At 34.0% G+C, this 13,297-nt stretch overlaps 1 protein-coding gene across 3 annotated transcripts in view; it reads left to right on the top strand.

Annotated features, from left to right (window-relative positions):
* The window catches only part of LOC135129140 (lachesin-like), a 344,494-nt gene that overhangs the window by 25,303 nt on the left and 305,894 nt on the right, over positions 1 to 13,297 (top strand). The window lies entirely within an intron of this gene.

A 13,297-nucleotide genomic window follows, 5' to 3' on the forward strand; every position in this document is an offset into this window, starting at 1 on the left:
AATTTCTCTCTAAATGTTTGTCATGTTGACGTGATTAGAAACATTCGTTTCCCAGTAACTGTAACCATATTATATTAATTATAATAATTATTATTAGTGTCCAAGGGGGACTGAGAATCCATGGGCGGGTAACCTTAATTGGAATAAAACTTTAACAATTTTTAATTTGATAACTGAAAAGTTCTTACCAAACCCTATTAAAAAAGTTGTTTCATGAGCTCCACAGCTGATTAAAATTAAAGCACTTATTTCTGGGACACCCTGGATATTTCAAAAAATCCTTTTAATGAGGAACCTGAAGGTGCTGGGTGCAGCAAATATAGTTGCTGCTTGAAATTTTTAAACCACATTGACTTATACGGTGAAAAGTGAATGTCAACTCCGTGGTCTAGAATTTGATACTTATTTATCATTGTTTTTATGACAGATTTATCATAAAATTACTGTAGCAATATACAAATAAAGGATGAAAACTGTCAATTGGCATGTGTCAATTATTTTAAATTTTGTGTTCATTATTGGTCGGTCTACCAGCTGGTTTTTGAGTTGCACTTCTAGGAGGCATATACGCACACAATTTTTCTGAAATTATATGCAAATTTTGCACACATTAGAATGTGATTTAACTTCGAATTTAGGTGCCCACAACGTGAAAATGTCAGCTCCGTGGAGTCCATGGAGCTGACATTTTTTCACAGTACTGTATATTGATTTAACAAAAAAAAGATCTGTAATCATTATCATAGATCTAAGGATCTTTAAAACTACATGAAGATGATGTTAGATTTTTATTTTAAAATATTTAACTTAATTCCATCTTATTTGAGAATTACCCAAGAACGTGTTAAAAAAACGAAGCCCAGAAAATGTTTTGAGATAATATTATTTTACAAAATAGTTATTTAAATAATAAGTACGCAAAATAACTCATCTTGTTAAGGACTCGGCTCCTTCGTCGCCTTGTCCTTTGTTATCGATTCGTCCGCTAAAACTTTTTGCGTACGAATTACTTACATAATATTTTGGTAAAAGCTCTACAAAATACAGAAAATATCAATTTTTGAATTTTTAAAAATAGGTCGCCTAATCTAGATTACAGTTGTCACGGGGGTACCAAGGCAATCAGTTTGTTGAAGGAAAAATAATCAATTGTTATTGTAAAAAATGCATTTGTGCATAATTTATAATAATTAGTGAATACGTATTACAAAAATTAGTGAGTGAAATAGTCTCAGAATCAATTTCCGAGAGAGCTCAAAAAATTACTTTGGATCTACTTCCTTCTAAATCCCGGGAGCAATATGAAAAGGAGTACCAAGCTTTCAAAGAATGGCAGACGAAGAATAAAGTGTTAACAGTGAATGAAGACGTGATGTTAACTTATATCCCCGAAAAATCAAAATATTTAAAGCCATCATCAGTGTTAGAGCCTCTGGCGGGGACCTGTTTCACCCCTCCCCACTCGTAAGGGTGGGAGCCAGAGCCACCCCCACCTTGGAACACAGGGTAGCATTCATTCTTAATTCTTAACTCATACATACACATTCAATTCACAATTCTCAATTCGTAACTAACATTCAACTATCTCGACCGCACGGTCACATAATATTCTATCCTTATCATTCTTATTTATCCTAACACTTGTCACTAGCAATATACATTTATCTTACTGTTCGCTGGTCTTATTCATTTATACAAACTTCGACTTGGTCCTTCGAGCCGGATTAGCGACAGAATAACAGTGGTAGTGATAAGTGTAATTCTCAACATATCATTCATCGGCTGGAATTCAGCAAAGTAGTTATCAAAACATCACCCAGAAATCACCCGCGCAGTGTTCAACTATCGGTGACGACCGCGAGTGCTGTGCAAAATCCTCAAGGATCATTCAGCGTCAGCCAAGATAATTCTATCCAGGAATCCAGGATTCCAGGTAAGCTTTAATTCTGTTTGGTTGGTGTAATACATTATTCTCGTACTCAAGATGGTGGTAATCCAAGACAATACTTTTGTTAAATTTTCAATTCTTCTCAGCGAAATAGATTCACATTCTAATTTTATATCAAATGTTGTAAATCATCAAAAAAGAGGCCACTTAAAGCGTCGATTTGAAGACGTACAGCGAATTTATTCAGAATTACAAATGCTTGTAGTTCAACAAAAATCCAAAACAATGGTAGTCCCGAATGACACGAGTAACACGGAAACGATCAAACCTATAATTTATAATATCAGAGACGTGCTAAATTGTATTAAAAAAATATCCGAATTATATAAAGCTCTCATTGAGAAAACTAATCCATTGTGTACTTTCTCGAATTCATGTAAGATAAACACTAACGTGCCAACCACGGATCTGGAAAAAGCTTGTCAAAATTTAAAGCCTTTAAAGGTACACAAATTAAGAAATGGAGAACCCATCAAAATTCACAAAACCCATTTCAATGCTCTACGTAAATTGCCGTTCACTATTGGTAAAAAATCCCCTCTTAATTCCGTTATTTCAAGAACTCCTAGTATAATATCAAATCGTTCAAAATTTCCAAATTCAACATCCAATGAAGAGAAAAATCATCTTTTTAATGATTGTTACAACTCCGAAGGCGTATCTCAAATTAATTTAGATAAAACTTCTAATGCAGAGTCATCTACCGCACTAGACAAAGTAAAAAGTCCTCCAGTTAATTCGAAAAACTGTGGCTCATTGTTAGTCTGTAACCAATTTATAATTAGATCTCAATATTTATGTAAATCCGTAGACTCAAATATTAAAGACAATACGTTGAACGTAGCAATACTCGACAACAAAAAACATTCCGAAAATACTAAACCCAAAATAAAAAATAATTTCAGTAAAAACCCACCGGTGCTTCAAAATACCGCGCTGGGGTTGATTCTTAGCGGCAGTTTTGCATATTTAAAAAATAATACTTCCCATCCTCACAAAATTAGTTCAGCCCAAATTATTTCTCGGTTCTTGGAGGCTGAAACCGTCAAAACCGGAAGCAGGTCATTAAGCAAAGGGTTTAAAAGCGATCTCTGTGCAACCCCTTTTCAGTATACTACCACAGGCCATTCACCCGATGGCTATTTCATGGTCAAACACCCCTTTTCGGAAAATCAGCCGCGGTTAGAGAATTTTGCACAAATGCACCCAAAGTGGCTATTATCAGTCGACAGGAAGTTGGGGCGTTCCACAGTCCCTTATTTCGAAAATCTACGTAAATTACGAAATTCCCCAGAACTCGCTCTCCAACTATTATTGTTAGCAGAGGGACGTGATCATAAACGTAACGAGGGTTTTATTGTCTCTCAAAGGAAGTACCTAGACCTTGTGCACCTGAAGGTACTTAACGAAAATTCCGCAAATAATTCCGTTTACCTGTCACACAATTGTATTTTAAATCCCCACGTTTCTTCCAATAAGCTTTGCGAGGTTGTTGACCGTTTAAATCTTAGTTCAAAGAGTTTAAATATGAATAGCCGGAAGTATAACGAAATTACTGATAAAAACCATCTTGAGGGCGAGGGCGTGTATGCGCTCATTGTCAGAGTTAAAGCCGTCCTGAATTCGCGCCTTTCGAAGCCTCTGTCCAGCGACCGCAATAATTTGGTCGCATTTATACCTGGCCAATGCCTCTTTCGGCCAGCCATCAACTGGTCCCTCAGGAAAAAACCACGCCGTCGTTCCCATCAACAGGCCATCCCTTGGCACCTCATCCACGCTTACCATCAACACTTCTGGAAGTCGTGGTACCTCGAATATTTGACCACACTGAAAGGCAGGTTAGGGTGGCAAAGGCCATCTTCCAACGTTCCAGGAATGGCAAGATGGGTCCTCGTGAAGGAGGAGAAATTTCCGCGTCTACAGTGGCGGTTAGGACGCGGCCCTCCAACATCATTTTGGAAAGGAAGTGGTGGTGTGTGTAGTGTCGGTGAAGTGCAAAAGATAATTTCGCAATCGCATGCATTATCATTCTGTTTAACCATATTGCATACATCTTGTCAATTTGTTATATACATCTCATTGTTGATTTATTTTACTATGTTCTATGTATTCATATTTGTACCATTGTTATATTCATTCGCCATATTATTTACTCGTCGTATTATTCATTGATTTGGTACATTATAATTGTTGTAAATTTATTTTTAGGTATATTGTAAATAATGTGTATTCGCTGATATTGTACCAATGTAATTTGTCTTAGATATCTTTTTTTTAAAGTTTAATGCATTTCTTCAGGTTCATTGCTTTCTGTAACAATGTCCACCCAATTCATGTAATTTCATCTGTATTTAACATTACTAAATCATGTTTTCATTCTAATGTTCTATATAGTTTATTTTTGGTCTTAAAACAATGTAATTGTTTCAAGGCGGGGTATGTTAGAGCCTCTGGCGGGGACCTGTTACACCCCTCCCCACTCGTAAGGGTGGGAGCCAGAGCCACCCCCACCTTGGAACACAGGGTAGCATTCATTCTTAATTCTTAACTCATACATACACATTCAATTCACAATTCTCAATTCGTAACTAACATTCAACTATCTCGACCGCACGGTCACATAATATTCTATCCTTATCATTCTTATTTATCCTAACACTTGTCACTAGCAATATACATTTATCTTACTGTTCGCTGGTCTTATTCATTTATACAAACTTCGACATTTACGAGTGGGGAGGGGTGAAACAGGTCCCCGCCAGAGGCTCTAACAATCAGTTTGGTCTAAATATTCAATGCTCAAGGCAACATTGTTATTAAAGGAAAACATCAAAGTTGAAACATTTTCGAAAGTGTTAGCTTTTTTTAAACGCAACTCAGTCGGTTAGGAGCCAACAAAATCGAAAGTACTTTCAAGAGAGGAAGTGAATAAATTCCTAAAAGAAGCTGACGACGAGAAGTATTTGATGATAAAAGTGGTGGTATGTTTTGGAATCTACGGAGCCTGCAACTAGGAAAGAAATGACTGAAAGTGGCATATCTTTTCCCGGAGACTCTTTTAAATATGCTCCAAAAAATTGTAGTTTTACATTTAATATGTCCAAATAGAGAATTGATTTTATCGTTCAATGCTTCAAATTAATACTTTAATAAATATAATCCCATAAAGGTTGCTATGATACCTTTAGAGGACTAGTCCTCTAAAACAGCATTTTGAGGACTAAAATGTGTTTCCAAAGCAACCATGTTGGAGAGCGTGTACCAAAAACAAATAAAACGTATCAAAGGTAATAAATATTGAATTTTGCAGAGTACATATTTTCTTCTCAGTTTATAGTTAGGTAAGTCAAAATTCAGATAAATAAAAAAATTGTGACGATTTTTTTCTTTAATTATTGTGTATTTAATTATTTCTATGGATTATTCATGTTAACGAAGTGATGCACACATATATTGTTTGATCAGAAATATGTATAACACGGAGTGTGCCCCAAGTCGCTATCGACTTTCACTAATTTTTATGACCGTTTAACCACCCACTGTTGTAAACTTGTCTGTTTACCCCGACCTCTGCCTTTGCAATACAGGACCGTACTTGAATTTAACAGGAGTGTTTACGTACAATCATTGTCGAAACACAAAAAATACGTACTTACTATAAATTTCGAGAAATAAAGAAACAAAAGGTACGTAATAACCTACTTAGAAACTTGTAAACACACTTATTTTGGCAAGTATTACATTATAAAAAAATTTTCGATACAGTCCATCTCTACACACTGTGAATGGGCAGTTAGTGCGAACCACACAAGGGGGGTATTTATTTGCGGTCAACTACTTTTATGATGGTCATATAACCTTATAGCTTTTGGACTAGTATACTTTCAATATCAGACAACCAGTGAAATATGCTGTACTGATGAGACCTAAGGAGGTAGAAACTGCAGTCTAAACATGTTCATTGTGTTATCTAATCTCTATAGTGGTATAATAACGCATTTCCGTAAAGCAAAGAGGTGACGGCCAATGCATTTTTATTTTGCACTGTTTACGTTGTTATGCAAAAACTGCATAGATACAGATTCAGAAAATATTCGATTTTTCATAATTTTTGCGTAAATTATATTAATCTTTTAATTTTATTGGACTGGAATGATAAATTTAGAATTTTTTTTCAGAAAATTTTTCGGCAATCAAATTGTCTCCTAATGTTCGTTCGTGTGCATTCAGGCACGCCAGGAAATTAAAATTGTGGACAATTTAACACGCATCCGGAATATTATTATTAATTAAAGGCAACAATTTTGTCGATTTAATATTTACTTTTTGGAGCAAAAGCTAGCTCGTTTTTTTAAATTCCCAGTGATTTTAAGTTGCCTGGAAAATAGACAAAACTTTCAAAATTTTTGTAGTAATTATGCGCACATAAGTAAAATAGATACTTAAATTAACATCATAAATAATTGTTATTTTTATGAGTCTTACTGAAATAAATAAAGTAAATCGGTCGCGATTTTTGAGGAAAGCAAATGCAACAACATTACAAACTAGGGATCGTGAAACGTGGAGAAAACGTAAAATTATCTGTTCTACGGATGAACCATATTACAATATTTGCCCAGCTTACGCTCGAGAAGTAAAAAAAATGTTGTTATATACCGAAATATTTTTTTAATTTTAAACATATGAAAAGAAGTATGGGCTTAATTCCTAAGTTTTGTTAAAAAAAAACATACATCAATGCATTGGAATGTTGACTCCTTGATTAAAAAAAAAAACTAATAAATGTCAACATGTTATAGTATATAACGATACAAGGCCGAAAACGAGCAAATAACGGGCACGGTTGAAGTTTGTAAACTGAGGCGAAGTCGAGGTTTATAATCAACCGTGTCCGTTATTTGCGTTTCGGCCATGTGTCGTTCAATACTTTTCGTAATCCCATATGTATCCCATGTAAATAAAATTTTTATTTTGAGTTCCGAAAAAAAAATTCTAATTCTAAAAAATAGCATGCCATATTTTGAGCTTCGTTACCATGGATCAGTTTATAAACAAAATATAACTCCATCAAAAACTGCTTATTATATACCTCTTAACGACTGACGACCGTTATGTATGACTTCTCATTTGTCTTTTGAGTTCCGTAAAATTGAAATAACACTATGGGATTATGAAAAACTATTCTCCTAAAATATTTTACAAAAATGTAAACAATAGTCGATAGATAAACACCACTAAAGAAATATTACAAATTATGTTTTAACTGAGGAAAGCGAAGTAAAATATCTTAATATTCGATGCGGAAGAAAACGTAATTTTTTCATTAACTTCATTCTGACTACTTACTTTGGCATTTCTTGTTGGACAAAATCAAGCGTATATTTTTGATGTAATATTGGTAGCATATTTCCAATACATTGATGTGTGTAAAACTAAACATAGGGACTAACCCCCAGTATAATGCATAATTGTTTACAACGAGTAACAGTGGCATATAAAAATTGTGGTGTTATTTTACGCATGGTAATTTTTTCCAGGAACGTTATTATTTTTTTATAGACGATGGGTCAATTTTAGGAGCGCTCTTAATAAAACAAAAAGCGATTTACGTAGATTTTTTTTACAGTGGAAATCGAAATTATACACTCATGGAAAAAGGCAAAGTTCGACAAATTTTTTGTTTTTGATGTTTTATTTAGAAAGAACTAGCCCCTGAAGTATAATCAAGTAAATCTTGTTTCTTAGTAGTCCATTGAAATGTTACATGAGCTTTGCATGTGTGGGGGTTCAATAGAAGCTTAACCTCAAGTTTGTGGGGTCGCCACCCTTGTGCCCCGGCCGCCATCTTGGAAAAAGGGGTGAAAACACTTTTTTCGCGATATCTCGGAAACTATGCGTCTTACAAAAATTTGTTAAGTCATAATTTGTAGCAAATATGTTTATATAACTTTTTACCCTAAATTAAAAATTAAAGAAGTTATAAGCAAAGAAGTAAGAACTTTGATATTTCCATAATGTTGCTGCATGTTTCGCCAGAACAATGGAGGCATACTGTAGAGCATTTCAGGCCTGTTTTTCTGCAGCCACACATGCTTCCACAGTTTCCTTTGCACCTGCAGAAAATTAATTTCATGAGATCGGGGGGTGCTGGAGGCTTGGAAGCTTGTATTGGCATCTAAATGTTTGCATGCTTTTTTCAGCCCCAATCTTCAGGATTCTGATATCTTCCGAGCCATGACTGGACCTGGTGATATACTCGGAGACTGTGAAAACGAGCAGCATCTTGTGTTGGAGGCAGCGATGATAAATTAAATGAATTTTTAGTCAGTCTTGGCAAATCGTTTGTATCGCAAGCCGTCTAGTGAGTCGTCTTTATTACCGCCGTATAAAGCTATGAAAAAACGTGCGCCAACAAGAGTGAGCAAAGATGAATCGACTTTCTCACTTAGGAATAGAGCGGTACCACCAGCTAATTCAGGATGTTTCTCCATAATTTTTATAAATTTTAATTTCCCCATATTATAGGCTGCTGATATTGTATCACATCCTGAGAAAGCATGAAGAAACAGCAAATTCTGTGTTATTTTTGCTTATAACTTCTTTAATTTTTAATTTAGGGCAAAAAGTTATATAAATATATTTGTAGGCAAAACAATTTTCTATAAATTATGACTTAACAAATTTTTTGTAAGACGCATAGTTTCCGAGATATCGCGAAAAAAGTGTTTTCACCCCTTTTTCCAAGATGGTGGCCGGGGGACAAGGGTGGCGACCCCATAGACTTGAGGTTAAGCTTCTATTGACCCCCCACACATGTCCCAAAAATAAAATTGCGTCCTCTAAAAAATGCAATATTCGGTCCTTAGATTGTAACATTTCAATGGACTATAGAAAAACGATAAAATTTGATTCGATAAATGCATTTTGTTACGATATCTTCTATAAGATAAAATAAAGATATGTGTGAACTGTTAACTAAACGTAAAAAACATGCTATGAGTATATTTCAAATGAGCTTTTCATAACAAAATTGTCTCGTAATGTCATTAATTTTTTACAAAACAAACATATAGCAATTTGGAAACGTGCAGTGGTGATACTAATAACCAGAGTTAGTCAAAGCCGAAGACGGTACTTGTTAATTTTTAAAGCGATTTTAACATCTAGAAGAACTCGCATAACTGAGGAAAACCTAGAAAAAGTAATAGCAGAAAACGTGGCACCAATTGCAATAGCGCTGGCAATCGGATGGCTGTGAGCATCACTTCCGTGTTGCTGAAGCCTGCTAATAACAGTAGGTACTGTTCCCCGAAAATTTTTGGAAAATGGTGTAGGCCGTTTTTGATTCAATTCATAAAATAAATTGCTCCATTTATTAATTTTTTGACTCATCTGCATAAACAGTTCCAAAAAAATGAGTGCATTTACAAACTACAAGTATAAACTCATAATATTTTGCATATTTTAAGTTGGATTTATATAGCAAATATCATCTCTCTAATAAAAGTGCCACAGATAACAGACAGACAGATAGACAGCGATTGAGACGCCAAAAAAATGTGGGGAACCCATTTTTTTTATATTCTAGGGGTCATGAAACGTCGAGAAACTATGAAATTAGTCTCTCTCCGGTTGGACCCTATTATAGGTTACCTACGTTCGAGAAGTAAAAGTATAATTACAGTTTTTAAAAGTAGCATTTTAGTGTTATTTTATTCCAAGTACGTTTTCTTTTATAGTCTGCGAAACAAAAAAAAAGAATTTATTTAATACTTGCAATACATAAAATACTTGGTTTGTATTAGTGTAATTGGAGATGGAAGCAGCGCTTTTATCATTTGCTTTTCTACAACTCTGCATAATTGATGCCACGATAATAATATATATTCATCAATTTTACAAAACGCCGCATTTGTGAATTTTGTTACAAAATGTATGCCAGTTCCATTCCAATCACTCCTTCGCACCCGCCCACACTCAGCAAACAGAAAGCTTAAAAGCTGCCACGAGCCAAAGCTTGAAAATCTTTCTACATACATCAAATTACCGAGTAATCAAAAAGTGTAAACTCAAAGCGTCTCCATGAATTATTTTAATATCCCTTTGATATTTCTCGTTTTATTTTCGCCATGCTAATGCACACACCACCTGTCAAAATAAAAAGCTGAAAGTGGTCCCCTATCATATCGGAGACATTCATCATTTAAATGTTAGGATTTGTTGGATAAAGCGAAATGTTTATTGATTAAGCGTTTAAGATAAATGCACCATAACAGACACGCACACGACTTTCATTTTATTCGTTTTCATTTCGAGCTTTCCTGTTTCGGTAAAACGATTATTGAAGAGGGAGGATTAAATATGAAATTAGGCGTCCGTAATACGAAAGTCAAAATATTAAACAAAGCTAAACCAAATTTACACCTGAGCGAACATTTCGTACATGAAAAGGGAGATTTGAAATTTGGGTAGTAATAACCTTAAAAGTTAATACATAAAATATCAAGGATATGGGATTTTTTTATGTAGCCGTATTTACGTAACAAATGAATCTACGCCTACGTCCATCACGCCCTCACCTGGCTGAAAAGAAAATCTTGATGGAATAACAAAAAAACGCACATGTATAGAAGTTTTTACTTCCTACTGTATACAGAAAATTATGTTCACGTGTAAATATATTTCTATTACATACAGTACAACTGATGAATTCTAACAACAGTATTGATTTTACAGCAAAAGCGCACTTAGTCTGTGTGATTATTATTAATTATTATTTTCCTGAAAATGTCTTATAAACGGAACTAATTTCGTAACATATTTATTATAAAAGCTCTATTTGGTTATCACGTCAAAAATCAATTATTCACTTTGATGAAGTCTTACTTCTACCATTAGACTCGTTATTGATGAAACTACGAATTAATTATTACGAAACTTTCCATTAGGGAAAATTAATAAAAACATCTGAAAATAGTCCCATCATTTACTACTTAACTAGTAATTACTATTGATTTTTTTTTCATTCATGATTAATGATGTGCACCTACAAAACGCCATAACCGAAACTTTATTGAGTTTGAGTACATGTCGTCAGAATATAAACTAAATTGTCGATCCCTAGACTCAATGTAATAAAAAAACTTTTTTCTTTTTTCCCTCGACGCTTTAAACTGTATCCCTGAGGGTAAACGTTAGTGCATGAATTTTCTTTATATCCTTTACAGCAATTCCTTTAATGAACCGAACGTTTTATGTCACCGATATTCTCTGTAGGTATATGTACTGCACTTCACCATAAAGTCCGTTATAAAAGGGACCAATAAACAGAGACTTACCCTTCCATATATATTCTAAGCAATCCTGATTCATTGATTAATTAATTCCTGCAACATAAAAAAAATAACTTTAAAAGTACAAATTAAACCAGCATTTTTATGGGAAGCATTTTGAATAAAAACAAAACATACTAAACAAGATTCATAGAATAATTAGTTTTTGAAATTAACACATAAACGTTAAAATGTGTTACACTACTTCTATAATAAAACTGATGAAGTCATGATACGGTAAATGTGTACAAGAGTGCGAATATGTATAAGAGTACGCACTGATGATTTCTGCTTATTAGTGCCATCTGGGTAAGATGAAGTTGTACCATTCAGAATTTAATGCTAAACCTGAGATAAAGGTGCAAAAGTGACCTGAATATAGTTTATAGTTTGGTCGTACTGACGATTTTATGTTCACACGTTGTGTGGATGTAATTTTTACCGCTCATAGTTTTAGTTTTTTGTAAGGTACGTACCAGTTCTTTTATTTTACAGTAATAATTTTCATTAGTTGTAACTTTTAAGGTCTCGTTATACACTAACAGTTTTATACTTTCTATCCATCAAAAGCTTTTAACTTTGAAAACATTAGGTTATGTACAAATGTACAAGAGTGCGCAGCGAGGTATTGTATAAGAGTGCGCATTGCTTGCAATACGTAGTCTAATAGTCTTGGAGATACATATCATACGATAATGAATTATTTAACTCTACTACTTTGTACTGCTTCTCAAGTTGTGTGGTGGTGGTTATGGTGATTTTTTTTTTATTTTTACTTCCTGATCGTGTTGTAATCGAGTCCGTCGACCGACTCTCTATTTTTACGTCTTCTCGACTTTTCAAGGCCCCTAGAGTACGAAGAAATAGGTCTCCCGTTTTATGTGTAGTCTGTAGTCACTTATTCCCATTTATTTTCACCTTACAAACAAATATTTTTTCATAATGTGTAATGCGCACTCATAAGCGTTCAAATGCGCACTCTTGTGCAATGAACTGTCTAAGAGTGCGCATTTACACATCTTGACAAAAATTGAAATTACTCTTAAAATATAGTGGTCTTGGGACGTACAATTAAATATATCTGATCTCTAAACATGTATATAACGAACCCATATCATAAAATTTATCTATCCAAAAAAATTAAAAAGTTGTTGACAGTTTTACACTAAGTGCGTACTCTTGTACACATTTACCCTATTACTAAAAAATTTACAAAAATTGTAAATTCCCGATAATTCAAAACTTCACCGCACTGAAAAACATTTTGGAGTAAAATAAAACTGTAGTGATTAAGACAGTTGTTTCCTTTATGTACATTTATTAACGCTTTATATGCGTACTATATAGTTTTTTAAGACTGAAATAACTCGGGTTATTATTTGTAATTGTCCCAGTGTTTAAATTAACAACTCAACAACAGCGCCGCCATCGCCAGGACGTGTGTAAGTACAAAATTGATCTTGGACTGATCACTTGACCGATCAGGCCTGGTTTTCTATTAATGATACACGCCGATTCTTAATTTTTAGATGTTGAAACCAAGACTGCCATCGATTCCAAGTAAGTACGCACAATTGTAAATATGTGGTATGAGTATGCGACAACCCCACGTTTCAGCTGTTTGTATACTGCAATGTGTTTTTTTTTTATTTTTTTATAATTAAAACTAAGTATATTTAATTTAAAGTTAATCTTGGATGTTATAACTAAATATAAAAATCTATTCCCGACTAAGTTTCAATTTCCAGATACGCTTAACTCATTGGTACGTATGTAAACTAAACAAAGCTTATTTAGTTACTTTCTGATCTTAATAAAAAGTACAAGCAAGTCTAATTTTAAAACTTTATAATTATTTAACTCCTTTCGATTGACGTTATAGTTAAAATAGCTCATAAGGGTAATGGCATTTTTTGTATACACCCTTAATATAAATATATATGTTTCTATATTACACACTACAGGATTTTCGTTTCTGAGAACGTTATCGATGTGAAGTTTAGCAAGGAGAGTT

The sequence above is a fragment of the Zophobas morio genome, unplaced genomic scaffold (assembly GCF_036711695.1).
Source record: "Zophobas morio isolate AGI-343-1 ecotype UQ-CSIRO unplaced genomic scaffold, CSIRO_AGI_Zmor_V1 ptg000014l, whole genome shotgun sequence".
Classification (NCBI taxonomy): domain Eukaryota; kingdom Metazoa; phylum Arthropoda; class Insecta; order Coleoptera; family Tenebrionidae; genus Zophobas; species Zophobas morio.